This window comes from Oncorhynchus masou, chromosome 33 (assembly GCF_036934945.1).
Source record: "Oncorhynchus masou masou isolate Uvic2021 chromosome 33, UVic_Omas_1.1, whole genome shotgun sequence".
NCBI classification, from domain to species: Eukaryota; Metazoa; Chordata; class Actinopteri; order Salmoniformes; family Salmonidae; genus Oncorhynchus; species Oncorhynchus masou.
Window position 1 is genome coordinate 39558650 of NC_088244.1, and position 27012 is coordinate 39585661.

At 41.6% G+C, this 27012-nt stretch overlaps 1 long non-coding RNA gene across 2 annotated transcripts; it reads left to right on the forward strand.

Moving 5' to 3' along the window:
* Window positions 1-220: 220 nt before the first annotated feature.
* On the forward strand, window positions 221-20251 carry LOC135528522 (uncharacterized). 2 transcript variants are annotated; one of them, XR_010453554.1, is made up of 3 exons: window positions 221-307; window positions 2528-2585; window positions 18253-20251. It is a non-coding gene; the product is annotated as an uncharacterized LOC135528522 (long non-coding RNA). The 2 variants fall into 2 exon arrangements; XR_010453555.1 differs by lacking the exon at window positions 221-307 and adding an exon at window positions 450-883.
* Window positions 20252-27012: the final 6761 nt, after the last annotated feature.

A 27012-nucleotide genomic window follows, 5' to 3' on the forward strand; every position in this document is an offset into this window, starting at 1 on the left:
AGATACCATTTAAAACGATTATAGAATTTACATACTGGCCTATCTGCTATTGAGGAAACATTAAATACATTCGATAGGCTTATGCATATCATAGCTCTGGTTTAGATCCCTCTAATATGGATACCGTCCATAGGACGTTGTCGAGTTTACTTTGCTGTTGCATATCCGTGTAAAATGACTGCGTAACAGCTTTAAGCTGCTGGCACTCTGAAAACGAAACTAACCAAGCATACAGTGCTAGCCAATGGGCATGATATTATAGTAACAGACATGGTAAAGGTCCATTGAATGGTAACCGTAGGCGGACGTAAGTATTGCCGCACACTACACACAGTAATTTACGGTAACTTCCAGTAAACAGGTGTTTGTTGTAGGGCTCTCAGGACTCCGGCATGCACGTCCACGCAGTACTGTTGGCAAACGTTCATGAGGTGAATAGACGAGACATAATTGGTGCATCATGTTTGGGGGACATAGTCATAGCATGTTGGTTTAAAAAGTACTGACATATACATATTTACTTTAGTTAATGTGTAATAATGACCAGACACTTGTATCCTTACGCGTCATTTCACCTTTCTTGGCATACTTGAACGTTGGGCCAGTAATCGAAAGGTCCCAAGTTCGAATCCCACGAGCAGACAATGTAAGATGGGGACATTTCCATATCCGTCATTAAGTGTATGGCTACAATCATATTAGGACAAGGCCTTTTGCCAATTAGGCTACTTTAGCCACCGCCTACATGTCATGTAATCATGATAGATGTCTGCTGCCTTCGAGTTGCGTGCGCCTTAACCTCCAGCTCTGACAGGCCACCATGCCCACATGAACGCTGGTGGGCACTAGATCAAATTCGATTGAACATGATAATACATCATAGGTAAGTCCTAATTAACTTCATTTAAAATATCGTTCAACGGCCTAACCATGAGCGTGTTATCTAAACATTTAGGGTATGGTACTGTAACCACAGATGAAAGGGGAAGTCAGTATCAGTATCTTTGCTGTAACTTTCCATTGCAATGTTTGACTTTAGATGTGATAACATAGATATGCCACAAGAGGGAGTTGTTAGACTGCATAAATTTGATTCCTTTTCATTCACTGCCCTCAGCAGAGGCAGCGAGGAGGCCAGGGCACGACATGCGGTGGAGGGATGTTCTCTGATGGATAGAACAGTTGGGATGTATGCAATGACCTCAACATGGTCAGTGAATGTGTCGGACATAGAACCACCATATGATATAAGCCTGGTTGTAGATCGATTAGGGCCTGTCAGTGTTTGCTTCTTCCTGCTTGGGTTAGCATTGGGACAGGGAATGCAGATTTTTTTATATCAGTGATCGGGTTGGTAATAGGGGACCCCGAAAACAGTTAAATTGTGTGTTTCACTGAGTATGTTTGTATGTGTTTCTCTTTGTGTTCTTGTCTGTGTTTTTGTATGTAAAGGCTTCCTGTGTGTGTGTACAGATTGGTTGTGTGTGTGTGTGTGTGTGTGTGCATCATGGTGTACTACTAACGTTTGCAGGGATAAAGCTTAATGTGTCTGTACCACAATGCTGTAATCAATATCAATTATGCACTTAAAATAACATAAGGTAGAATAAAAAACACAGTAACAACAATAAAATACAAGGGTCAACTCAAATAGTCTGTGTAGCCATTCTGTTAGCCATTTAGCAGTCTTATGGCTTGGGGATAGAAGCTGTTCAGATGCGTGTTGGTGTCAGACTTCATGCACCGGTACCGCTTGCTGTACAGAGAGTTGCTGTACAGAGAGAACAGTCTATGGCTTGGGTGGCTGGAGTCACCCAAGGCCAATTTTCCGGGCCTGGATGGCAGAGTGTGTGGCCCCAGTGATGTACTGGGCTGTCCACACTACCTTCTGTAGCACCTTGCAATCGAGGGTGGTGCTGTTGCCTTACCAAGCAGTGATGCAGCCAGTCAAGATGCTCTCAATGGTGCAGTTATAGAACTTTTTGAGGATTTCAGGGACCATGCCAAACCTTTTTAAACTTCCAGGGGGGAAGAGGTGCTTTCGCACCTTCTTCACGACTCTACGCGTGTGAGTGGACCATTTTAAGTCTTAGTGATTTGGACACCAATGAACTTAAAGCTCTCAACCCACTCCACTGCAGCCCCATCGATGTGGATGAGGGCGTGCTCACCCCCCAGTTTCCTGTAGTCCACGATCAGCTCCCTGTGTTTACTGACACAAACACACACACCATTCCCTGGCAGACCTCTCTCTCTCAACTCTCTCTTTCTCTCTCAGAACAGAAGTACCGCAGTTAGGGTTTCCTGTGTGTGTGTTTTGTAGTATTTTGCCCTGTCCTCTTCGTTGCTATTTTCATTTTCTGCATGGCTGAAGGACTGCACCATTGAAACACTGTTTGAGATGGTCCGCATACCAGAAAGACACAGTTCAGCTGAAGGTTGTCATGACTGAAACACTAGCAACACACACACAATATTGTACTTGATTGTTTTCTTATGTCTTAACCAAGGTTTTCTTTTTCTACAGGTTTTGAACAGCGCCACAGAAGGGTGGAGAATAGAGCCAGAGTATTGATTTGAGTAAGGTAAGGCTATCTTGCTTGAAAGTGAGAAGGAATTATTTTCTTTCTTTCTTTCTTCAGCCCCTTAGCTTCCCTGTTTCTAAATTGCCCAATAGTAAATCAGTCATTATATTGGATGTAACACATAACAGAATTTGTCCCTCACAGCAAATAAACCTTTGAAATGGGAACTAAAATTACAGTTTGAAATATGGTTTGAGACAAAACAATAATGGTCGGGCCTATTAACATCACCACCAGGGGTCAACAGTTCAGCACGTCATCTTTAAAATGTATTTAGCCTGTTAATGATGGCCATCAGATTCCTATCTCTCTTTCCTGCTTACTCGCTCCCTTGCTCTCTCTCTCCCTGCCATAGCCTGGAGGAGTGTTGTAGCCAGCATCTGGAGTCAGGCTGAATGAATGGGAGCCTTTCTTACGGGGGCCTGCGCTCCAGTGAGCGCACTCGGGGCACTGCACTGCAGGCCTACCAAGATAGGAGTAGGCAGCGGAAAGGAGGTGCAGGGGTAGGGCCAGGCAGGCAGGGAAATGGAGAGGCAGGAGGGATGGAGTAGGATAGGGGGTTGGGGATATTGGGAGACCACAGAGTTTATCACCAAACATGGCCACTAGCTTTGAGGCTCTTTTCAGAGTCTCACCTTTCCTGCTATATACGATCTAATTTCATGTTCTGTCCTCTCCCCAATTTATTTCTTCTTCCCGTCCTCTCTCTCTGTTTTAGGGGAAACAGTGGGGACAGGTCTGGTAGTATAAATGAAATGGAGAGGGCCAAGTGGCTGGGGTTAGGGAGGCAGATTTATTGGGGTTTGGGATGAGAGGAAGAGGCTTGGTGGTCCAATGCTGGGACTGGGGCTGGTGGGGAGACTAACTACATAAAAATGGTTGCCGGTCTTGTCTTGTAATGAGATAATAAAATCTAAAAATGCTGGGGATCATGGATAATACCTTCCAAGGCCCTCCTCTCCACAGGGGACCTGGTGGGTGGGCTGACTGCTCTCTCTATTTATTTTACTAAGCATGTCTGTTAAGATCAAATTATTATTTTCAATGACGGCCTAGGAACACTGGGTTAACTGCCTTGTTCAGGGGCAGAACGACATATTTGTATCTTGTCAGCTCAGGGATTCAATCTTGCAACCTTTTGGTTACTAGTCCAACACTCTAACCACTAGGCTACCTGCCACTCTCTCTATGGTGGCGGTCAAGTTGGGGATGAGGTGGTAGTTATAGAGATCAGATGAGGTGTTGGTTCTATTTTCAGGTTCTATACAGAGTTGTATTTTCTGAGGTTTGAAGTGCAGGCCCACTCCTTTCGTAGTTCTTTGAGCTTTTTATTGAAGCGATAGTAAAGATGGGGGAGGGTGAGTCAAAGGGCAGTGAGTGGGCCAGATTCAAACCCATGTCGACTCTGGCATACACATGTGCCGGGGTCAGTGGCTGTAACTGCTGGACAACGCAGGCCACGGTTTGAAGGAAGTTTCAGACAACTGGAGGCATGTGCCCAGAGCAGACAGATGTTGCATTGATGTTACAAGTCATTATACCACCCCGCTCTTAATGATCTGCCCGCTTTGTCCCCCAAAGGGTCAAATGCGAATGCTCCCTACATGTGGTTGCGTGCAGTACAACGGAAGCGTAGGCTACTCCAGTGGTTATAGGCCTGCATCAGCTTGCATACATTTAAATGGAGAATTATATGGAGTGTTTTTCTCTTATTGACCCTAAGAGGGATAGCCTATTCCTTTTCTTAAAAAAACAAAAACAAGAGGTATGCCAATCATGCTGGGCAGGATAAAGGATCAATGCATACTTTAGAAGTGTCTAATCTATCTCAGAAGGCAGAACCAGTCCTAGACAGGACTCCTTAATAATTATCACTATATTTACATACTTCACAAACACTAATTATGCTAGCTGACTGCACATAGCATAGACACATAGTGCTGACACTCACTCCGCAGTGGTTGGGAATGCGTATGGGAGTTGAACATGCAGCGACCCAGACCTCCTTTACTGTCAGAGATTACACATAATGGATTTTTAATTTTTTAAATAAAAAATAATAATAATGAAAGAAGTGTCTCATTTAGGTCTAGTTGGGCAATGGAATCATAAGTGTGTGTGTATATATACTGTATGTATTTTTTTAAATTCTCCTTCATAACGCACCTTGCTTAAAGGGATACTTCTGGATTTTGGGAATGAGGCCCTTGATCTACTACCATAGAGACAGATGTGTGCATTTTGAAGGAAGTTTAAGTCTAAGACTAGCGTAATTGCTAACTAGCATTAGCACAATGACCGAAGTCCATTGGTCTCTTCTAGCATGTTGGAAATCACAGCTGGCCTTGTACATTGTTTGCTTCCTCCAGCCATTCGGGATAAACTGTTTCGGTTTCAATGGCTCAATATTTTGGACAAAAACTGATGAATGTAAATAAGGCTGGGAATGTAAATACAATTGAACTAGCAAGTCAATCATAATGTGGCTAATAGGCTAGCTTAGCTATTTATTTAGCAAGCTAAAAACAGAGCAAGAAATTAGCTAGCTGCTGGGAGGATTTTTTCATTGGACGAGTGGGTGAGTGACCAACTTTTTCCACTCATATCGTTTTTGATTCAGGTGTCATTTTAGTTAGGTACACTGAAGAAAAATATAAACGCAACATGCAACAATTTCAAAGATGTTACAGTTCATATAAGGAACTCAGTCAATTGAACTCAATTATTTAGGCCCTAATCTATGGATTCCACATAACTGGGAATACAGATATGCCTCTTGGTCACAGATACCTTAAAAAAAATATTGGGGCATGGATCAGAAAACCAGTCAGTATCTGGTGTGACCACCATTTGCCTCATGCAGTGCAACACATCTCTTTCGAATAGAGTTGATCAGGCTGTTTATGGTGGCCTGTGGAATGTTGTCCCATTCCTCTTTAATGGCTGTGCGAAGTTGCTGGATATCAGCGGTAACTGGAACACGTTGTCGTACACGTCGATCCAAAGCATCGCAAACACGCTCAATGGGTGGCATGTCTGTTGAGTATGTAGGCCATGGAAGAACTGGGACATTTTCACCTTCCAGGAATTGTGTACAGATCCTTGCGACATTATGTTAAAAATGTGAGAAATAAGCTTTTGTGCATATGGACAATTTCTGCTATCTTTTATTTCAGCTCATGAAATGGGACCAACTCTTCACATGTTGCATTTATATGCTGAACTTGAACGGCTTTTATCCGCAGTTAGCATACCTCTTAGTTGTCAATGAAATGTATTTGTCATCGATCAAATGGGCGGGTAGGCAGGCAAGTTCCCATTGAGTTGTCAAAACGTGAGTTGGGACAAACATGCAAGGGCGAGTAGACTACTATTCCCCATTATTTATCAGTGCAATTTCTGTCAACCAACTACAAGCTGAAAAAGTTTGAGAGGGTTTATCTACTGTTCCCTTGTTAGATTTTAGCTCATCTCGCTCTGGCCAACATTTGTTTGTTGATCTTTTTGTTGTTGATGAATAGTTCCCAAATGTAAGAGTACTCCCGTGGTATTTACATATTTGCAGAAATCCATCCAGGTGTATTGGGGCTTTTGGCGAATGCTTTCTAATGATCTAAAGTTGCGCTTTTGGTACTGTAAACAGAAGTGCTTCAATGTCAGAAAGAAAGAAAGAAAAAAGCATCGTATTCTTCCTGGGGGTGTATATGAGCAGATTTTAATAAGATTTCTTATTGCTAAAATGGTGTGAGTTCCACTAAGTCTGGCCAAGACTTTATAATGTATATATTTTATTTTGTAGGGTACAGAGACATAGTCACTGACCAATAACCTGCATTAAGGGGAAAGACCACTACAGAGGCACCAATAAGGTCGCTCTCTCATCTGTGCAACAGAACAGGACAGGTTTATATGGGAAGCATCAAAGGGGAAGAGGTGAAAAAGGAACCTGAGGGAGTTATTGTTCTGTTCAGTTTTTGTATGTTTTGTTAATATATGCCCATTAAGAAGCTTGAGGATTGAGCAATACTATTTTAATTGTAGCTGTGTATGTAGTGAATCAACAACGTACATAATGTATGGAGTCAATATGAGACCAAAAATATGTAAAGACTAAGGTTATTGCAGTGACCACAGTAAATTCCACGTGACCATTGAGTCATGGTAATCTCCTTTTATGCTCTCTGGACATGTGTTGGTAGTACCCAACTAGCTAACGACCTGGCTAATGGCCTGGTACTCAGGGCTTTATTGTCCCTCTAACCACTCTGACATCAATGCAAATGCAATCAAAAATCACATCAAACACATCATCAAAACAGTATGTGCTTTTAAAACTCACCTCACTGTGAGCTGAGCTGAAAACATGGTCGTTGTGGAAGTTGTTTGAAAGCCTAACACAACAAAATGGACAGTGCTCTCTAATGTGGTGATTCATTCAAAACACTATATGCATATTCAATCTTATGCATAGGCCTATAATGTGTAACAGTATAATTTTAAACCGTCCCCTCGCGAACCAGGGACCTTCTGCACACATCAACAACAGTCATCCTCAAAGCGTCGTTACCCATCGCTCCACAAAAGCCGTGGCCCTTGCAGAGCAAGGGGAACTACTACTTCAAGGTCTCAGAGCAAGTGACGTCACTGATTGAAACGCTATTTAGCGCACACCGCTAACTAAAGTAGCTGTTTCACATCCGTTACAAATGCATAGGCCTATATATGAGCCCAAGCACCACCCTATTTATTGAAAAAATTAATAATGATTGAGCCATTATACAATACATAGCCTACTACATATTACGCACAGCAGAAGAAAAAAACAAACATTTTAAAACGCTGAACATAGTTGGAGTAGCCTATGCTCCAAAATTTAAACAAATTCTAGTAATCACATTTGACTGTAGACTGCATTATTATGCATCCTGGATGGACTGGTTACCTTATGCTAAACTCCAAACTTTCTATCCATGAGTCTGGGAGAGAAAATATAGGCCTAGGCAATGCTGTTGGTTCATTGATTGTGCAGAGTTAGCCTACAATTCTAATGCATTTGTATTTGATTTTGAATAGCCTAGAAATAGGGAACTTTTTAAATATTTTCATAATTAATAGACTTACACATCACCTTTTTAGCTACAGAATATCTCACCACTGTGCGTTTCCATCTCTCCATCATTCCTTTCTTGAGCGAGCATAGAGAGGGGCTGTCAATAGTTTAATGAAATGTTTCGCTGTGAAAACATGTTACTATTGATGTTCCCAAACAGATTTCAATTGGTTTCCCAAACTAAGCATTGGGTAGCTACAGGGACAGGATTGGGGAGCCCATGGCATACAGAGTTTGAGCGAAATCTCACCTGTCTGACAGACAGAGGCTGTATGATCCTTGAACAGTGGTTGATGAGTGGAGTGAAATAACTGGAGTAGCCTATCCGAACAAGCAGAAAGCGGCCTCCATTTGATAAATAGCACTCAAATGAGTGCATACGGATGACATCTTTTTTCCCCTGCCCATTTGAGAAGTGGCTATTCTAAATCTTAACTCATTTTACAGATTCAATTGAGAATAGTATGATGGGTGAAAATATGATCACTTGATGAGAGAACAGTGTGTGTGCAGCCTGAGGCAAGGAACTGAGCTCTTTCTCAAATCATCAATAGCCTATAGTCACATCATGCAGCCCATCTATGTTTTGATTTCTAAGACAAATAACTCTAAATCTAGAGCATAGGACCTGTTTCAAATGATAACTTTTACGCTCAACATCGTCACTTCATATGCGCACTAGCTTCGGAATGGAAAAAATATCCTTTATATTTTATTCAGCAAAGTTGTCATTATATTCTTCCTACTATAAAACCATATAATATAAAATAATGGCACATGATTATCTACTAAATGGACAAGCCTATGGCATGGCCCATACAGTAGGCCAACTCATATTCTGTTCTTCTGAAAAACATTTTCTTCGTATCATATTGTTTCTTTAGAACTGCCGAATATAAATAATGGATTTATTGTGATGGTATATATTAAATTGATTTATTAGACTTTTTATATTGTTCATATTAATTAACATCAATTACTGTGAGACCGGCAGTCTTTTGCATGACAATAATCGGCTGACATTTAATGGCGGCCACAACCCTAGTAAAGACCTATTTCAATATAATGTGTTATTGAATACATGAACATGTGTGCCATGGAATGTCAATGGAATTGTGCAGGCAGTCAAAATAATTAAGGTATATTCTTATAATAAAAAAATAATAATGACACCGTCATCAGGTTTAGGTAAGCTTGGGATGTGTTGTCATTCTCCTCCACCTACTACTTAAAATTCAGAGGAGTATACATTTTCATTGATAAAAAAAAAGTCCCATTTAAGTCTACAGAATTTACTCCAAACCCAAATGGACGTTTTATAAGGGAAACCTAGCACATAAAAAGTCACTCTACTGAATTGTTATTGCCCAGATGAAGAGGACCCAATGTTCATTAATGATTTTATACTAAAATGTTCTCAATGTAAGTGGAATATTATATGGAGAGAGGGGTATTTTAATTGTGAGCGGGATACAACTCTAGACAAGTCATCAACAAAACTTCAGGACTACCTGTAATAAGGAAGTACGCGTACTGGGATATGTTCCGGGTAACCTCTGAGAATAACATCGACGAATATACGGTGACTGAGTTCATCAGGAAGTGTATAGGAGGTGTTGTACCCACTGTGACTATTAAACTACCCAAACCAGAAACTGTGGATGGAGGGCAGCATTTGCGGTAAACTGGAAGCGCGAATGACCACATAACCATGGCAAGGTGACTGGGAATATGGCAGAATACAAACAGTGTAGTTATTTCCTCCGTAAGTCAATCAAACAGGCAAAACCTCAGTACAGAGACAAAGTGGAGTCACAATTCAACGGCTCAGACACAAGACATATGTGGCAGGGTCTACAGACAATCACAGACTACAAAGGGAAAACCAGCCACATCGCGGACACCAACGTCTTGCTTCTGGACAAGCTAAACACCTTCACCCGCTTTGAGGACAACACAGTGCCACCGATGCGGCCGGTTTGTGGGCTCTCTTTCTCTGTGGCCGATGTGAGTAAGACATTTTAAGCATGTTAACCTTCACAAGGCTGACGGCCCAGACTCCATCCCTAGCCGTGTCCTGAAAGCATGCGCAGTCCAGATGGCTGGAGTGTTTACGGACATATTCAATATCTCCATATCGCAGTCTGCTGTTCCCGCTTGCTTCAAGATGTCCACCATTGTTCCTGTACCCAAGAAAGCAAAGGTAACTGAACTAAATGATTATCGCCCCGTAGCACTCATTTCTGTGTTCATGAAGTGCTTTGAGAGGCTAGTTAAGGATCATATCACCTCTACCTTACCTGACACCCACTTCAATTTGCTTATTGCCCCAATAAATCCACAGACGATGCAATCGCCATCGCACTGCACACTGCCCTATTTGGACAATAGGAATACCTATGTAAGAATGCTGTTCAATGACTATAGCTCAGCATTCAACACCATAGTAACCTCCAAGCTCATCATTAAGCTTGGGGCCCTGGGTCTGAACCCCGCCCTGTGCAACTTGGTCCTGGACTTCCTGACGGGCCGCCCCCAGGTGGTGAAGGAAGGAAACAACACCTTCACTTCGCTGATCCTCAAATCAGGGGCCCTAGAAGGGTGCGTGCTCAGCCCCCTCCTGTACTTCCTTTTCACCCATGACTGCGTAGCCACGCACGCCTCCAACTCAATCATCAAGTTTGCAGACGACACAACAGTAGTAGGCCTGATTACCAACAATGACGAGACAACCTACAGGGAGGAGGTGAGGGCCCTGAGAGAGTGGTGCCAGGAAAATAACCTTTCACTCAATGTCAACAAAACAAAGGATCTGATAGTGAACTTCAGGAAACAGCAGAGGGAGCACGCCCCTATACACATTGATGTGACCGCAGTGGAGAAGGTGGTAACAGCGCCTCTTCAACCTCAGGAGGCTAAAGAAATTTGGCTTGTCCTCTAAAACCCTCACAAACTTTGACAGATGCACAATTGAGAGGATCCTGTCGGGCTGTATCACCGCCTGGTACGGCAACTGCACCACCCGCATCCGCAGAGCTCTCCAGAGGGTGGTACAGTCTGCCCAACGCATCACCGGGGCACACTGCCTGCCCTCCAGGATACCCACAGCACCCGATGTCACAGGAAGGACAAAAAGATCATCAAGGACATCAACTCCCCGAGCCACGGCCTGTTCACCCCGCTATCATCCAGGAGGCGAGGTCAGTAAAGGTGCATCAAAGCTGGGAGCAAGAGACTGAAAAACAGCTTCTATCTTAAGGCCATCAAACTGTTTAATAGCCATCACTAGCCAGATTCCACCCAGTAATGCAACCCTGCACCTTGTTGGCTGCTGTCGGAAGTTGACATACACTTAGGGTAGCGTCATTAAAACTTGTTTTTCAACCACCACAAATTTCTTGTTAACAAACTATAGTTTTGGCAAGTCGGTTAGGACATCTACTTTGTGCATGACACAAGTAAGTTTTCTAACAAATGTTTACAGACAGATTATTTCACTTATAATTCACTGTATCACAATTCCAGTGGGTCAGAAGCTTACATACACTAAGTTGACTGTGCCTTTGAACAGCTTGGAAAATTCCAGAAAATGATGTCATGGCTTTAGAAGCTTCAGATAGGCTAATTGACATCATTTGAGTCAATTGGCGGTGTACCTGTGGATGTATTTCAAGGCCTACCTTCAAACTCAGTGCCTCTTTGCTTGACATCATGGGAAAATCAAATGAAATCAGCCAAGACCACAGAAAAAGAATTGTAGACCTCTACAAGTCTGGCTCATCCTTGGGAGCAACTTCCATACTCCCGAAGGTACCACGTTCATCTGTACAAACAATAGTATAAACACCATGGCTTCACACAGCCGTCATACCGCTCAGAAAGGAGACGCGTTCTGTCTCCTAGAGGTGAACACACATTGGTGCGAAAAGTGCAAATCAATCCCAGAACAACAGCAAAGGTCCTTGTGAAGATGCTGGAGAAAACAGGCACAAAATTATCTATATCCACAGTAAAACGAGTCCTATATTGACATAACCTGAAAAGCCGCTCAGCAAGGAAGAAGCCACTGCTCCAAAACCGCCATAAGAAAAGCCGGACTACGGTTTGCAGCTGCAGACTGGGACAAAGATCATACTTTTTGGAGAAATGTCCTCTCGTCTGATGAAACACAAATTGAACTGTTTGGCCATAATGACCATCGTTATGTTTGTAGGAAAAAAGGGGAGGCTTGCAAGCTGAAGAACACCATCCTAACCGTGAAGCACGGGGGTGGCAGCATCATGTTGTGGGGGTGCTTTTCTACAGGAGGGACTGGTGCACTTCACAAAATAGATTGCATCATTAGGAAAGAAAGTTACGTGGATATATTGAAGCAACATCTCAAGACAGTCAGGAAGTTAAGCTTGGTCGCAAATGGGTCTTCCAAATGGACAATGACCCCAAGCATACTTCCAAAGTTGTGGCAAAATGGCTTAAGGACAGGAAAGTCTAGGTGTTGGAGTGGCCATCACAAAGCCCTCACCCCAATCTTATAGATTATTTGTGGGCAGAACTGAAAAAGCGTGTGTGAGCAAGGAGGCCTACAAACCTGACTCAGTTACACCAGCTCTGTCAGGAGGAATGGTCCAAAATTCACCCAACTTATTGTGGGAAGCTTGTGGCAGGCTACCCGAAACGATTGACCCAAGCTAAACAATTTAAAGGCAATGCTACCAAATACTAATTGAGTGTATGTAAACTTCTGACCCACTGGGAATATGATGAAAGAAATAAAAGCTTAAATAAATAATTATCTCTACTATTATTCTTACATTTCACATTCTTAAAATAAAGTGGTGATCCTAACATGCTGGCCAGACCGGACACATCGCATGCGTGAGCGTTGCAAAATAAATTTAGAAATCCATGTTATTAAATTATTGCACCCACATTGCTCGTGCGTGCCAACAAGCGTCTGCGATGCCAAGGGCTAAAATAGAAGTCTTTCCTATTTCTGACGCAGATCGTGCTGAAAGTCCTGCCTCTCCCATCTCCTCATTGGTTTATAGAAGCAGGTATCCACGTGCCATCTTCGCATTGGTTATACCCACGTGGGTGATTGAAAGACAAACAGTTTTGTTGGTAGTTGTGGTAATACTATGAAAGTTTAAATGCCAATCACCATATAAATTAAAACATGAAAAAGCCTGGAAGGAGGAGAGATGACTAGAAACGATTCGGTTGGCCGTTTTATGTGTGGTTAATTGGCAGAGTAGAGGAGTTTGTGCATTTCAGATAAAATAACAACTAAATGTTTATATCCCAGGACAAATTAGCTAGCAACAGCAAGCTAGCTAAATAGGACAAATTAGTTAGCAAGTGCAAGCTAACTAGCTAAATTGCCATACATGTTTAATGCTTTTCGACCTAAATTAATGTAATTGGTTCAGAGTTTGTTTTGATATTTTAACCTGCGTGTCGTGATCGCATTTGGTGTTGGGGGACAAAATTCATTTATGCACGATAGCGCACTATGGCGCACGCGTGCAGCCGGTTTGGGTTCCGTGTTACTGACCTAAAACAGGGACTTTTTTTTCTTGGATTAAAAAAATACGTTTTTAAATATATTTGCCTAAGGTGTATGTAAATTTCTGACTTCAACTGTACATAGACTTGGAATCACTGGCATCTTTAAATAATGCAACACTAGTCACTTTTTATTAATGTTTATATACTGCTTTACTCATCTCATATGTATATACTGTATTCTATTCTACTGTATTTTAGTCAATGCCACTCCGACATTGCTCATTCTAATATTTATATATTTCTTAATTCCATTCTTTAACTTTTAGATTTGTGTGTATTGTTGTGAATCATTTTTAGATACTACTGCAATGTTGGAGCTAGGAATACAAGCATTTCGCTACACCCGCAATAACATCTGCTAAATATGTATGTGACCAATAAAATCTTATTTTAATTTGATGGTAGCATCCACTTTAATGTACAAGTGTTTTAGAAACATATTCTACTGGAGAGCAGGGAGCTGTGAAGAGGCTCACACTTTATTGAGGCAGGAGAAACCAACAGATGGACGCCACTGCGTCAACCTCCAGCCAATAGGCAAAAATGAAAAACGAGCAAACGGTCACAATAATTATGTTCAAACAAATAATCATACCTCGTGACAAAAGACGGAATGAACGAACACCAGTCTTAGCGCTCAAAATTTACATATAACACAAAACAATTTCACACAAAGACATGATGGGGAACAGAGGAATAAATACATGTAGTGTGATTGGTTAATGAAAACCAGGTGTACAGGGAACAAGACAAAACAAATGGATAAATGAAAAATGGAGCAGCGATGGCTAGAAAGCCGGTGACGTCGTCCGCCGAAAGCCGCCCGAACAAGGAGAGGAGCCGACTCCGGCGGAAGTCGTGACATCTATTCTTATTTACAATAAAAGTGGTATAATACATTATTCACCATTCATTTCTAATGGGCACAAAATGATCTGAAACTCCACCAAACAAACAGCAAATGCATCCAACAAGTTTGTGGAGTCACAAGCTTGATGTAATTATTGCATGCTTGGAATTGGGGACCAAATACAAACATTCTGACTACTTTAATGCACATATAAGTGAATTTGTCCCAATACTTTTAGTCCCCTAAAATGTGGGGACTATGTACAAAAAGTGCTGTAATTTCTAACCGGTTCACCCGATCTGGATGAAAATACACTCAAATTAAAGCTTACAGTATGCACTCTGTATCATTTCAAATCTAAAGTGCTGGAGTACAGAGCAAAAAAAAAAAAATGTCACAGTCCCAATACTTTTGGAGCTCACTGTATGTTGATGTTGTATGAGGTTGAAATATGCTCGATTTGAGGTCAATGGAAAAGCAATAAAATTTTTTTTTAGAAAAAAAGAGACAAATAATGCTTGTGAAACAGTGTGATCTAACCATTTGATCTGGCTGTTCATCTACAGAGTTCCTCTATAGCCTAGCAGTCCATTGATGACATTATCCGACAGTGTTAACTCTTCCCCTGCATGTTCTTTGAAGCCTCGCGCCTGTCTCCTCTCTATTGATCCTGCTGATGCTGTGAACCTCTGAGTTGTCGTGTCTTTGATGCATCCATGCTGTAGCTGCCCAGTGCCGTTACAACCCAGATCAATGTCTTGTGTCTGCTGCGTTGTGGTGTGTGGTACGGTAGAGTGGAGCCCGAGGACGGATCATCCACAGACACTCACATGGGCGTACGCACACGCACACACACTGGAGCTGTGGCTGAAAGCCAAGGCTGGAGCTAGGTAATAGGATTGTAAGTGTCTGGGGAATGAAGGGTAATGAAATGAGCATCCAGAGCAATCAGAGGGAGAGAGGAACCGAGGAAGGAAGGGAGGGGGCTAACTGACAGAGACAACCTGCAAGACCAGAACAACACTTCCCCTTTCTCCCTGGCCATGACACCATTACTGCGGTACACACATTTCAGGATTAAAGGCGTGGCAAGCTTTGGTACTTCATACTCTGCTGATAGCCTTGTGTTAGAGAGAAAAGTTAAGACATGGGATTATGGTATAATGGTGTTCCCCACAGTCAAAATAACTTTTATGTCTCAAAGATATTACAGAGCTCAATCTGCCTCTGAAAAGACACATACAGATTCCCATGTAGGCCCACAGCACAACATAGCACAGTGTGTCCATGCATGAGCTTTAAACTAGCAGGGGGTCATTTTGGCTTCTTGAAACTGAGAGCTTCGGTTTTGTTGTCTGTTTTCTATATCTTGTCCCATTCCCCGACTCCTTACAAATATTATTCTTCCTGTCTATTCTCAGAATCCCAGTCCTGCTTCCATGTGCTTTTTAACCAATGTTTCAGTGCATTATCTTTATGTGATATGTATTCTATTCCCATTGTGATTTGATTTGTGGAACAGAAATAGCAGATTAGTCTTAAATCCTCCCAAATAGATGATCCACTCATCTGTATAGCTCATGCATCCAGGGCCTCAGCATAATTGCTGGTGAAGGCTGGACAAGACCTGGGTTCAAATAATGGTTGATATCTTTCAAATACTTTTGAGCGTTTACTTTAGCCTGCCAGGAGTAACAATTCGGCAGAGTTAGCAGTTTTGGGACTATTATATTGGTCCATTAAGCCAGGCTATCTCAATCAAGCATAGATCAATTCGTTTTAATGATTGCAAATAGTATTTAAAACCAGGTCTGGACAGGACAATGCTTGGCTTATAGCCTATGCTGGACCAGGAGAAAAGGAACCAATCTGCTCTGCATCCTTCTATCCAACAATACCATCTGATCCAGCATGTGCTTATTAAAACCATTGTGGACCAGGGCATTTCCCCAGTGTCGCCTCTCCCTGTTGTGTCCTATCTGATTGATGTTGACTGGGGTCACCTAAACTTGCTGTGTGTGTGTGTGATGGTGCACACAGGGGACTAAATGTTTACATGCATTCATTTGACTTAATTTGACTGGTGGCCTAGGCTGAGGTACAGACGTGAGGCCTTACAGATATCGGATCTTAATTGGACTTGTACTGTCACAGCTCAATAATTTTGCCACAACAGGATTTGAACTGTTAGTCCATCACGTTGCTTGATCTGTGATTAGTCTATTAGCTGATCAAAAGTAGGCTACATGGAGGAAGGATTGTTGACATTTGTATCTAAAATCATAATTGAGAAGTAATTAATCAAAGTTGGCATATTTATGATATGTGGGGCATACCCAGGCCTCCTTCAAGACTCCATAATGTTTCAGCTGTAGATGCTACAAAGCAAACATTTGTACAAAGCATCTTATACAGATAAATTGGCATAAATAGACCATCATTGCACATCCTGCAAATCACCAGCAGAGGGTGTCCATTTTGAATCCATTTTCACATTCACTCTGTTGGTAATGATTACAAATTGGATCATAACTCTAAAAGTAGCAGACATCCCATTCTGGAACTTTGATTTCCACGTAGGGTATGTTATGTTCAACAATATATTGAAAGTAAACTTTTTTTCCTCCAATATTCAGAAATTAATGTTTTAAGAAGTTATTGATATCAAAATACTACTCATATTAAAGAGCAAGCGGTAAAGCTTCATATGCGACCAATGTTTGCTTTGTAGCACTTACAGATTAAACACTATGGAGTCTTAAAGGAGGGCTTGGTAAGGCCAAAATGTCATAAATATGCTAACTTTTATCAGTAATTACTCAGTTATGCTTTTAAGACACATGTCAAAAATACTTCCTCCAAAGGACTATTCTAGGGATTGCTTTTCGTTGAAAATCCCCAAAATCATGGTCTTCCTTTGTCTGTGTTTTCTTGAGGAATCACTTCAGAAAGTTTTCAAAACCCTTGACTTTTTCCACATTTTGTTATGTTACAGCCTTATTCTAAAATGGATTACATTTTTTTTAAACTCACACAATACCCCATAATGACAAAGCGCAACGTTTTTTTTAAATGTTTGCAAATTAATTTGTAAGTCGCTCTGGATAAGAGCGTCTGCTAAATGACTTAAATGTAAATGTATTGACAAGAAACAACAGAAATACCTTATTTACCCACAGTTGAAGTTGGAAGTTTACATACATCTTAGCCAAATACATTTAAACTCAGTTTATCACAATTCCTGACATTTTAATCCGAGTAGAAATTCCCTGTTTTAGGTCAGTTAGGATCACCACTTTATTTTAAGCATGTGAAATGTCAGAATAATAGTAGATAATTATTTATTTCAGCTTTTATTTCTTTCATCACATTCCCAGTGGGTCAGAAGTTTACATACACTCAATTAGTATTTGGTAACATTGCCTTTAACCTCTTGATGCTATGGGGGCGCTATTTAATTTTTGGATAAAAAGACCTGCCCGTTTTAAGCGCTATATTTTGTCACAAAAAGATGCTCGACTATGCATATAATTGGTTGCTTTGGAAAGAAAACACTCTGACGTTTCCAGAACTGCAAAGATATTTTCTGTGCGTGCCCTAGAACGTGAGCTTCAGGCAAAACCAAGATGAGACGGCATCCAGGAAATGAGCAGGATTTTTGAGGCTCTGTTTTCCATTGTCTCCTTATATGGCTGTGAATGCGAGAGGAGTAAGTCTGCCCTTTCTGTCGTTTCCCCAAGGTGTCTGCAGCATTATGACGTATTTGTAGGCATATCATTGGAAGATTGACCATAAGAGACCACATTTACCAGGTGTCCGCCCGGTGTCCTGCGCCGAAATTGGTGCACAAAAGTCAGCTGCAAGTATTTTTCCACAGAATTCAGAGAAGAATGCAGGCTTCCACGAACGATATATCAATGAAGAGATATGTGAAAAAACACCTTGAGGATTGATTCCAAACAACGTTTGCCATGTTTCGGTCGATATTATGGAGTTAATTCGGAAAAAGTTTGACGTTGTAGGTGACTGAATTTTCGGTTCGTTTCGGTAGCCAAATGTGATGTACAAAACGGAGCGATTTCTCCTACACACAGGTCTTGTATGCTCTCTCTAATTCCCTTTCTTTCTCTCTCTCGGAGGACCTGAGCCCTAGGACCATGCCTCAGGACTACCTGGCATGATGACTCCTTGCTGTCCCCAGTCCACCTGGCCGTGCTGCTGCTCCAGTTTCAACTGTTCTGCCTGCGGCTATGGAACCCTGACCTGTTCACCGGGCGTGCTACATGTCCCAGACCTGCTGTTTTCAACTCTCTAGAGACAGCAGGAGCGGTAGAGATACTCTTAATGATCGGCTATGAAAAGCTAACTGACATTTACTCCTGAGGTGCTGACTTGTTGCACCCTCGACAACAACTGTGATTATTATTATTTGACCATGCTGATCATTTATGAACATTTGAACATCTTGGCCATGTTCTGTTATAATCTCCACCCAGCACAGCCAGAAGAAGACTGGCCACCCCTCATAGCCTGGTTTCTCTCTAGGTTTCTTCCTCGGTTTTGGCCTTTCTATGGAGTTTTTCCTAGCCACCGTGCTTCTACACCTGCATTGCTTGCTGTTTGGGGTTTTAGGCTGGGTTTCTGTACAGCACTTTGAGATATCAGCTGATGTAATAAGGGCTATATAAATCAATTTGATTTGATAGGTTAATTCCAATCAGAAGCTTCTAAAGCCATGACATCATTTTCTGGAATTTTCCATGCTGTTTATACACAAAGTTGACTTTGCCTATGTAAACTTTCGACCCACTGTAATTGTGATACAACTTGTCAAAACTATAGTTTGTTAACAAGAAATTTGTGGAGTGGTTAAAAAACAAGTTTTAATGACTCCAACCTAAGTGTATGTAAACTTCCTATTTCAACTGTAAGTATTCAGAGAGACTTGAAATGTAGCTCAGGTGCATTGGACTCCACCTGTGGTGAATTCACTCTACCAATCAGGCCTTTTTGGTAGAGTAGCCAGACAGAAGCCACTTCTCAGGTTAGCCCGCTTTTAGTTTGCCAAAAGGCACCTAAAGATTCTCAGACCATGAAAAACAAGATTCTCTGGTCTGATGAAACCAAGATTGAACTATTCGGCCTGAATGCCAAGTGTCACATCTGGAGGAAAACTGGACAGGATTGAGGCAAAGATGATCTGAGTAAAGTACAGAGAAATCATTGATGAAAACCTGCTCCAGAGCGCTTAGGACCTCAAGACTGGGATCAACGCTTCACCTTCCAGCAGGACAACGGCCCTAAGCACACAGCCAAGACAATGCAGGAGTGACTTTGGGACAAGTCTCTGAATGTCTTTGAGTGGCCCAGCCATTGCCCGGAATTGATCTCTATTGAATATCTCTGGAGAGACCTGAAAATAGCTGTGCAGCAATGCTCCCCATCCAACCTGACAGAGCTTGTGATGATCTGCAAAGAAGAATGGGAGAAACTCCCCAAATACAGGTGTGCCACGCTTGTACTGTAGCGTCATACCCAAGAAGTATGGGGTATGGTGTGTAGATTGATGAGGGGGGAAAAAAACAATTGAATCAATTTTAGAATAAGGCTGTAACGTAACAAAATGTGGGAAAAGTCCAGGGGGCTGAATACTTCCCGAAGGCACTGTATTAGTGTGTTAGTGTGGGTTTTCAGTGAATGTGTTTTAAGTCACAAGGCTCTTCTGCATTTCCTGCAGTGCAAGAAATAGCTTTTGGCTATTTCAAAGCGGAATATAAGAAATCCAGATATCAATGTTTTTGTGTGACGAGTCTGAGTTTCGACAGTGAAGTCAAGTACACGCTCAGACTGGGTGGGTCGTTAACTGACTAATGACAATGTTGTGTAAGAGTTGCATGCTGATTTTGCTCCTCTGTTGGCGTTATTGAGAGCTGATCGACTGACTTACTGACCGCCGTTAAGGAGAAATATAGGTCAATTTGGCCATCTTAAGTTTGATATAGAAAGACGGTAAGGAAAGAGAGAAGAGAGACAAACTATTGTTGTGCTGAAGGTGAAACAAGTCCTGGGTGTTACTGTAAAGCTTCTGTGTCTCTGTACTGCTTAAAATCACTGAATGATTAAACAGGTGGCCATTGATTCTTGTGGTAAACATTAATTGCATACAAAAAAAGCCTTTTTCACTCTGATTGGATCATCTTTCTGTCTCTGTCTCTCTCACTTTTCCTCCTTAATACCAATACAGCTTGTGAAAGTGTTACAAATTGGAATGTGCTTTTGTGCTTGTGCATGTCTATGTTTTGAAATTAACGTTAACCTGCATGGGGGGGGTGGGGTTTTCTAGGGTAACTGATTGTAGAGTGATTGAGTGTGTTTGTGTGTGTGTATCTTTGTCTGAAAGAACAGAGGAGAGAGCAGACAGTGTGAGAAATGACTGATTGTGTGCTAGTTTCTCTCAGCCATTAACCAGACTGGCCCATTGTTATTTTCACATCCCCACTGGCACAGTATTGCTTTGAGTGACAGGCTAACACGCTGGCTCTGTAGGTTGGCCACATGGTGAGTAGACTGAAAGAGGAATGCATGGCATCACTGCTGCTCTGACTCAATATACAGCGTCTAGCTACACCCTCTCATTCTCAAGTCAACAATAACAAAAGCATGAAACAGCACTTTGCATTGTTGTTCTGGAATGTGTGTTAATTTGTCTGTATGTACAAACCTTTTTGCTCAAATCATGTGCGAGTGTTTGTTTTTTATAATGAATTGAAGTAGGCCTAAATACTAATGGTGTGTGTGTGTGTAGTGCGTGCACACACACAGCTCCCGTCCCAGACTTCCGACTCCACAGGGCTGCAGAATGGAGAGTGGCGAGACCGTGAGTTGAGAAAGTGTGGGATGTCTTTCCCAGTCCCAGAGGAGGGGAGGCTGTCTCATGGAATCCTGTCCAGACCCAGGCTGACCAGGAGGCAGAGAGAAAGAGGAGGCTGATGGTAGGAGCCTGGGAGAGAGATCTAGCTGATGGCTAGAACAATAGCCAGGGACATCTGTCATGCGTGGCTGCATTTCCCTCCGCAGCTCCACTCACAATAGGGCCAAGGGACCAGCAAGTGGTGGCTTTCTTTCTTTTCTCTCTCCCTCCTTTCTGGGGACACTTCTTCCCCTTTACAATGGCCCCTTTGTCCCCTTCCCTCCCTCCACACTTTGCCAACGCTTTAGCCCTTCAAGCCTGCTCATTTTCTGCCCTCCCTCTCTCACTCTCTATGTATCTTTCTGTCTTCACTGGAAAACAAAACCTATTTGACTATTCGCCACCTCCTGCTCTCTGATTCTCTGCTGCTTTGTCTCTAGATGTGCAGCTGCTGTGTTGTTGTAATGTGTGCGTGTATAGAGAAGATTCCTGCATGGTGTGGTCCTGGACTATAGGAATAAACTGAGACAAACTAAGCCTCACACTCCAGCGCTTGCCTTGCATAGCACTTTCACACGTCTCTTATTTCCCATCACATCTTGCCCCTTGCAGCACAACATGGTTATAGCCTCTGTCACTAGGAAACCACCTCTCCTCTTCCCCTCCCTTCCCTCAATCTGTTACAGTTATCTCAATGGTGTCCTCTTCCCATTGCCTCCATTGTGTGTCAGTCCATCCCCAGATTCCAGGAAGTCAATCTTACTTAAGATGCAGCTACATAGCACACACTGCCCGTTGGTGCGACACAAATCCGTTCCTCCCTGGTTGAGACCTGTCAGTGTGTGTCTGTTTGTGTATCAATGTATTGACCAGCCAGTGTATAATAATGGCAGGCCTGTGGATACCTGGAGCTGTGATCCTGAACCATTGATTATCACATCCACAACTGTTGGGTGCGTGTGACTGTACGTGTGTGTTTTTGCGTGTGTGTGTGTATGTGTGTGGGGGGGCGTGCGTTTGTGTTAGGATGTAATTACGATGCAGTCCTTGGCACTGTCTTCTTTCTTACCATTTTAAACACATTGGACAGAGGCTGATGTAAATTGTAAATGGATTATTTTCCCCTGCCTCCCTTAAAGACTTAAGGGGTTCAATCCGGTCCACGATTGATTGGAGTCAGATTGCAATTTGTTATTGGTGTCAGCAACAAGACTTTTCAAGGGGAAACTTCTACATCCGATGAGTAAACTCATCCGGATGATGTTGGTTTGCCAACTTGAGACAGTGAACACACTGCCGGACTTACCATTAGGCAAGAAGAGGAAATTGGCCTCACATTATCAAGGGGCCTCATGAGCTGAGTTTTAAAAAAATAAAATGCTAATTTAAAAAATCATCTCCACTTGAGGCATAATAAATACATAAAATCCCCCTAAATCTGTCTGTTTAATCTAGAGATATCTGCCGTTTTTTGCATGGGCTGTGTCTTAATCGACCACAACCGCCAATGTTGGCCTTCCACATCTGCTGTGGAAGGTGGTCGAGCTACAGCGGTCTTTGTCATCATCCCGAAAATCGGTCTCCTCACGTAAACGTCTGTAGCGTCCAAACGGTTTTGGCTACATACTAATATGACCCCTCTATGGAAAGTTCTGTTTTGCTCTACAACCACCACAAGTGTCACAGGACTCGCCTGAAGGTAACCTGGTACCGGGCGGAAAGTGAAAGGGCATTTCCCACATGAAAGGTAATCTGGTAATTCTATGGTAAAAAAAAAATCTTGAGCTTTCTGATATCACTCAGATATACTGTAGGACAGTAACTTCAAAATTATCTGTTTTTCCATGTATCAATCTGTTTTTCTACGCGTTTTTATGGGCTAATAGCAGCAGAGGGCAAATTCAATGTTTCATTTTTTTTTTTTTTTTTTGATACCTACAGCGGTCTTAAAATTCTAAATCAAATAGCAAATTGATCCTCGGTATGACCATCTTAAAACAATTCCATATGTTAGCTTAGTAGAAACCCAGGCCTTAGACTCTAGCGGAATACAATACACATTTTATTTAGTAAAAGACAGGTGCTGCTGAAAATACTGCCGTCGTCATCGAGGCAGATGACCTGTACAGTTGAAGTCGGAAGTTTACATACACTTAGGTTGGAGTCATTACAACTTGTTTTTCAACCACTCCACAAATTTCTTGTTAACTAACTATAGTTTTGGCAAGTCGGTTAGAACATCTACTTTGTGCATGACACAAGTAATTTGTTTACAGACAGATTATTTCTCTTATAATTCACTGTATCACAATTCCAGTGGGTCAGAAGTTTACATACACTATGTTGACTGTGCCTTTAAACAACTTGGAAAATTCCAGAAAATGATGTCATGGCTTTAGAAGCTTCTGATAGGCTAATTGACATCATTTGAGTCAATTGGAGGTGTACCTGTGGATGTATTTCAAGGCCTACCTTCGAACTCGGTCCCTCTTTCAACCAAGTCCTCAGAAAAACAATTGTAGACCTCCACAAGTCTGTTTCATCCTTGGGAGCCATTTCCAAATGCCTGAAGGTACCACATTCATCTATGTATACAAAAGTGCGCAAGTATAAACACCATGCGACCACGCAGCCGTCATACCGCGTTCTGTCTCCTAGAGATTAATGTACTTTGGTGTGAAAAGTGCATATCAATCCCAGAACAACAGCAAAGGACCTTGTGAAGATGCTGGAGGAAACGGGTGCAAATGTGTCTAGATCCACAGTAAAACAAGTCCTATATCGACCAAATGTTTTCTACTGTTGTGGATCAGACATGCACAACGGTCAGGAAGAGTTTTGGGCCATTGCTTTTTACAAAACTGTTTCAGTTCAGCAATATTCTTGGGATGTCTGGTGTGAACTACTCTCTTGAGGTCATGCCACAGCATATTTTCATCTGTTGAAGCCATTCTGTTGGTATACTAATGTGTTTTGGGTCATTGTCCTGTTGCATCACCCAACTTCTGTTGATCTTCAATTACCGGACAGAGAGCCTAACATTCTCCTGCAAAATGTCTTGATGAACTTGGGAATTCATTTTTCCGTCGATGATAGCAAGCTGTCCAGGCCCTGAGGCAGCAAAGCAGCGCCAAACAATGATGCTCCCACCACCATACTTTACAGTTGGGATGAGGTCTTGATGTTGGTGTGCGGTGCCTTTTTTTCTCCACACATATTGTTGTGTGTTCCTTCCAACCAACTCAACTGTAGTTTCACCTGTCCACAGAATATTTTGCCTGTACTGCTGTGGAACATCCAGGTGCACTTTTGCAAACTTGACATGCGGCAATGTTCTTTTTGGACAGCAGTGGCTTCTTCCGTGGTGTCCTCCCATGAACACCATTCTTGTTTAGTATCGTAGACTCGTCAACAGAGACATGTTCCAGAGATTTCTGTAAGTCTTTTGCTGACACTCTAGGATTCTTATTAACCTCATTTGAGCATTGTGCTCTTGCAGTCATCTTTGCAGGACGGCCACTCCTAGGGAGAGTAGCAAAAGTGAACTTTCTCCATTGATAGACAATTTGTCTTAACCGTGGACTGACGAACATCAAGGAGTTTAGAGATACATTTGTAACCCTTTCCAGCTTTATGTAAGTCAACAATTCTTAATCTTCTGAGATCTCTTTTTGTTCGATGCATGGTTCACATCAGGCAATTCTTCTTATGAATAGCAAACTCAAATTTTGTGAGTTTTCTTTATAGGGCAAGGTAGCTCTAACCAACATCTCCAATCTCGTCTCATTGATTGGACTCCAGGTTAGCTGACTCCTGACTCCAATTAGCTTTTTGACAAGTCATTAGCCTTGGGGTTCACATACCTTTTCCAACCTACACTGTGAATGTTTTAAATTATGTATTCAATATAGACAAGAACAATACAATTATTTGTGTGTTATTAGTTTAAGCACACTATGCTTGTCTGTTGTTGTGACTTAGATGAAGATCAGATCACATTTGATGACCAATTTATGCATATATCCAGGTAATTCCAAATGGTTCATGTACTTTCTCTTGCCACTGTATGTTTATCCCATTGCATCTGATGCTGTCTCAATAAAAAGATTATGGTATGTCATACTCTTTTTGGCCAGACAGCATCAGATACATGGGCTACATATAGTAAGACAGAGGGGTGCTGTTTCGCTCACTCGGATGCTTTTTCTGGTGACATAGTTTCAGCAAATTGCGAATTGAAGGAAAGTTGGCAGGTGCACAGCATGAATGTTACCAGGACCTAGCTTTCAGGGCTTTAACCCCGGATGATTTTGGGACAGCCCCGAATATTTTGCGCTGCTGCAATGGTGTAAAAAAATAATGAATTCATAGAGCTGTGGTTATGTGAAACTCCCAAAGTCATCCAATGTTATAATCAGGGGTGTAGTTCTGCCGGTGTGCACCACTTCTCAGAATAGTGCTATGTCTCCCAAGATTAATTAATGATTCATTAGTATTAATCTGCTCTAAAACACCATTGACAGTGATGATGGCCTAATTTATAATAAGGTAGGCCTAATTTGGTGTTTTAGGATTGTATATATATTATTTTTCCTTTAGCCACTTACAGTATGTATGCAATTTTGGATGATGCATTTTATGTATAGGCCTATTTTAAAATGATTTTATACAATAGGTTTCATGTCAGTACCAACTTCCATTCAGAAATGATGGCTTAGTTATAATAGTAATAAAATTGTCTCTGGTAGGCTAACTATAAAAATAGCACTAGACCACTAGTTACCGTCTAACGCAATTGCCATGTGTGGTCAACTGATAATTTCAGAACCATTTTGATTGGGACAGAGTAATTGCGCTGCTTTGAGACAAGCATGGGAACTCTTGATAAATCAATCAATGTCAGATTTTTGGTTTTCACTGAATCTCCGTTTTGGATCTTTGGTAAAATTAGGCTAGGAAATGTTCGTTGAGGTGAGTGCTCATGCTCAATGGTCTAGAAATCGAAAGCAATCCAGATCTTGTCTACACACACACACTAGACCTGATGAGCTTCCCTGATGTTTTCCTAAACTTTCCAATACTTTTCTGATGCATTTCAGTCACTTAGCCTACTGATGTGAATACATGGTTTGACAACGACAGAAGAGTTGGCTACTCTACAGCAGTATTGGACCAAGCTATGAGTAGCGAGATTGAGGATTAGGCTTGAAAAACTGTCTGTAATTTACCAAAGTTACTGTAATTTTGGTAATTAACAGATAATCTATAGTAATTTAGGTAATTTATAACAAAGAATATAGTATTCTTATTTCTTTCATTCATTTTATCGTGTTCATGGGTTTCTAGTGGATAGACTATGGTTCAAGAGAAAATAGCCTAATATTTGGAAATAACATCTAGTCAACAATGCCATTATTTCCTGTTACCTCTGCAACTCTTCTAACTATTGTCTTTTTTTCAAAATGCCACCGTTTTGGCCCACAACACATTTAGACATTGGAAGACATGTTGACATAAAATGTTATATTGTCCCATATTGTCGTTTATCCTCTTGCTCTTTTGCACCCCAGTATCTCTACTTGCACATCTATCACTCCAGTGTTAATGTAATTGTAGTTATTTTGCCTCGATGGCCTATTTATTGCTCCCTGCTCTTCTACATTTGCACACACTGTACATAGATTTTTCTATTGTGTTATTGACTGTACGTTTGTTTGATTTTGTCACACTGCTTTGCTTTATCTTGTCCAGGTCGCAGTTGTAAATGAGAACTTGTTCTCAACTGGCCTACCTGGTTAAATAAAGGTGAAATAAAAAAAACAAGTGTGTTGAAATATATAAAGGATGTTTCTGCATGAAATCCTCATGTTAAACACCAATGGTATTCACTAAGTTAATGGTTTATACTGTAAACTGAAAAAATATATAAACGCAACATGTGAAATAAAAGATCCCAGAAATTTTCAATGTGCACAAAAATGTATTTCGC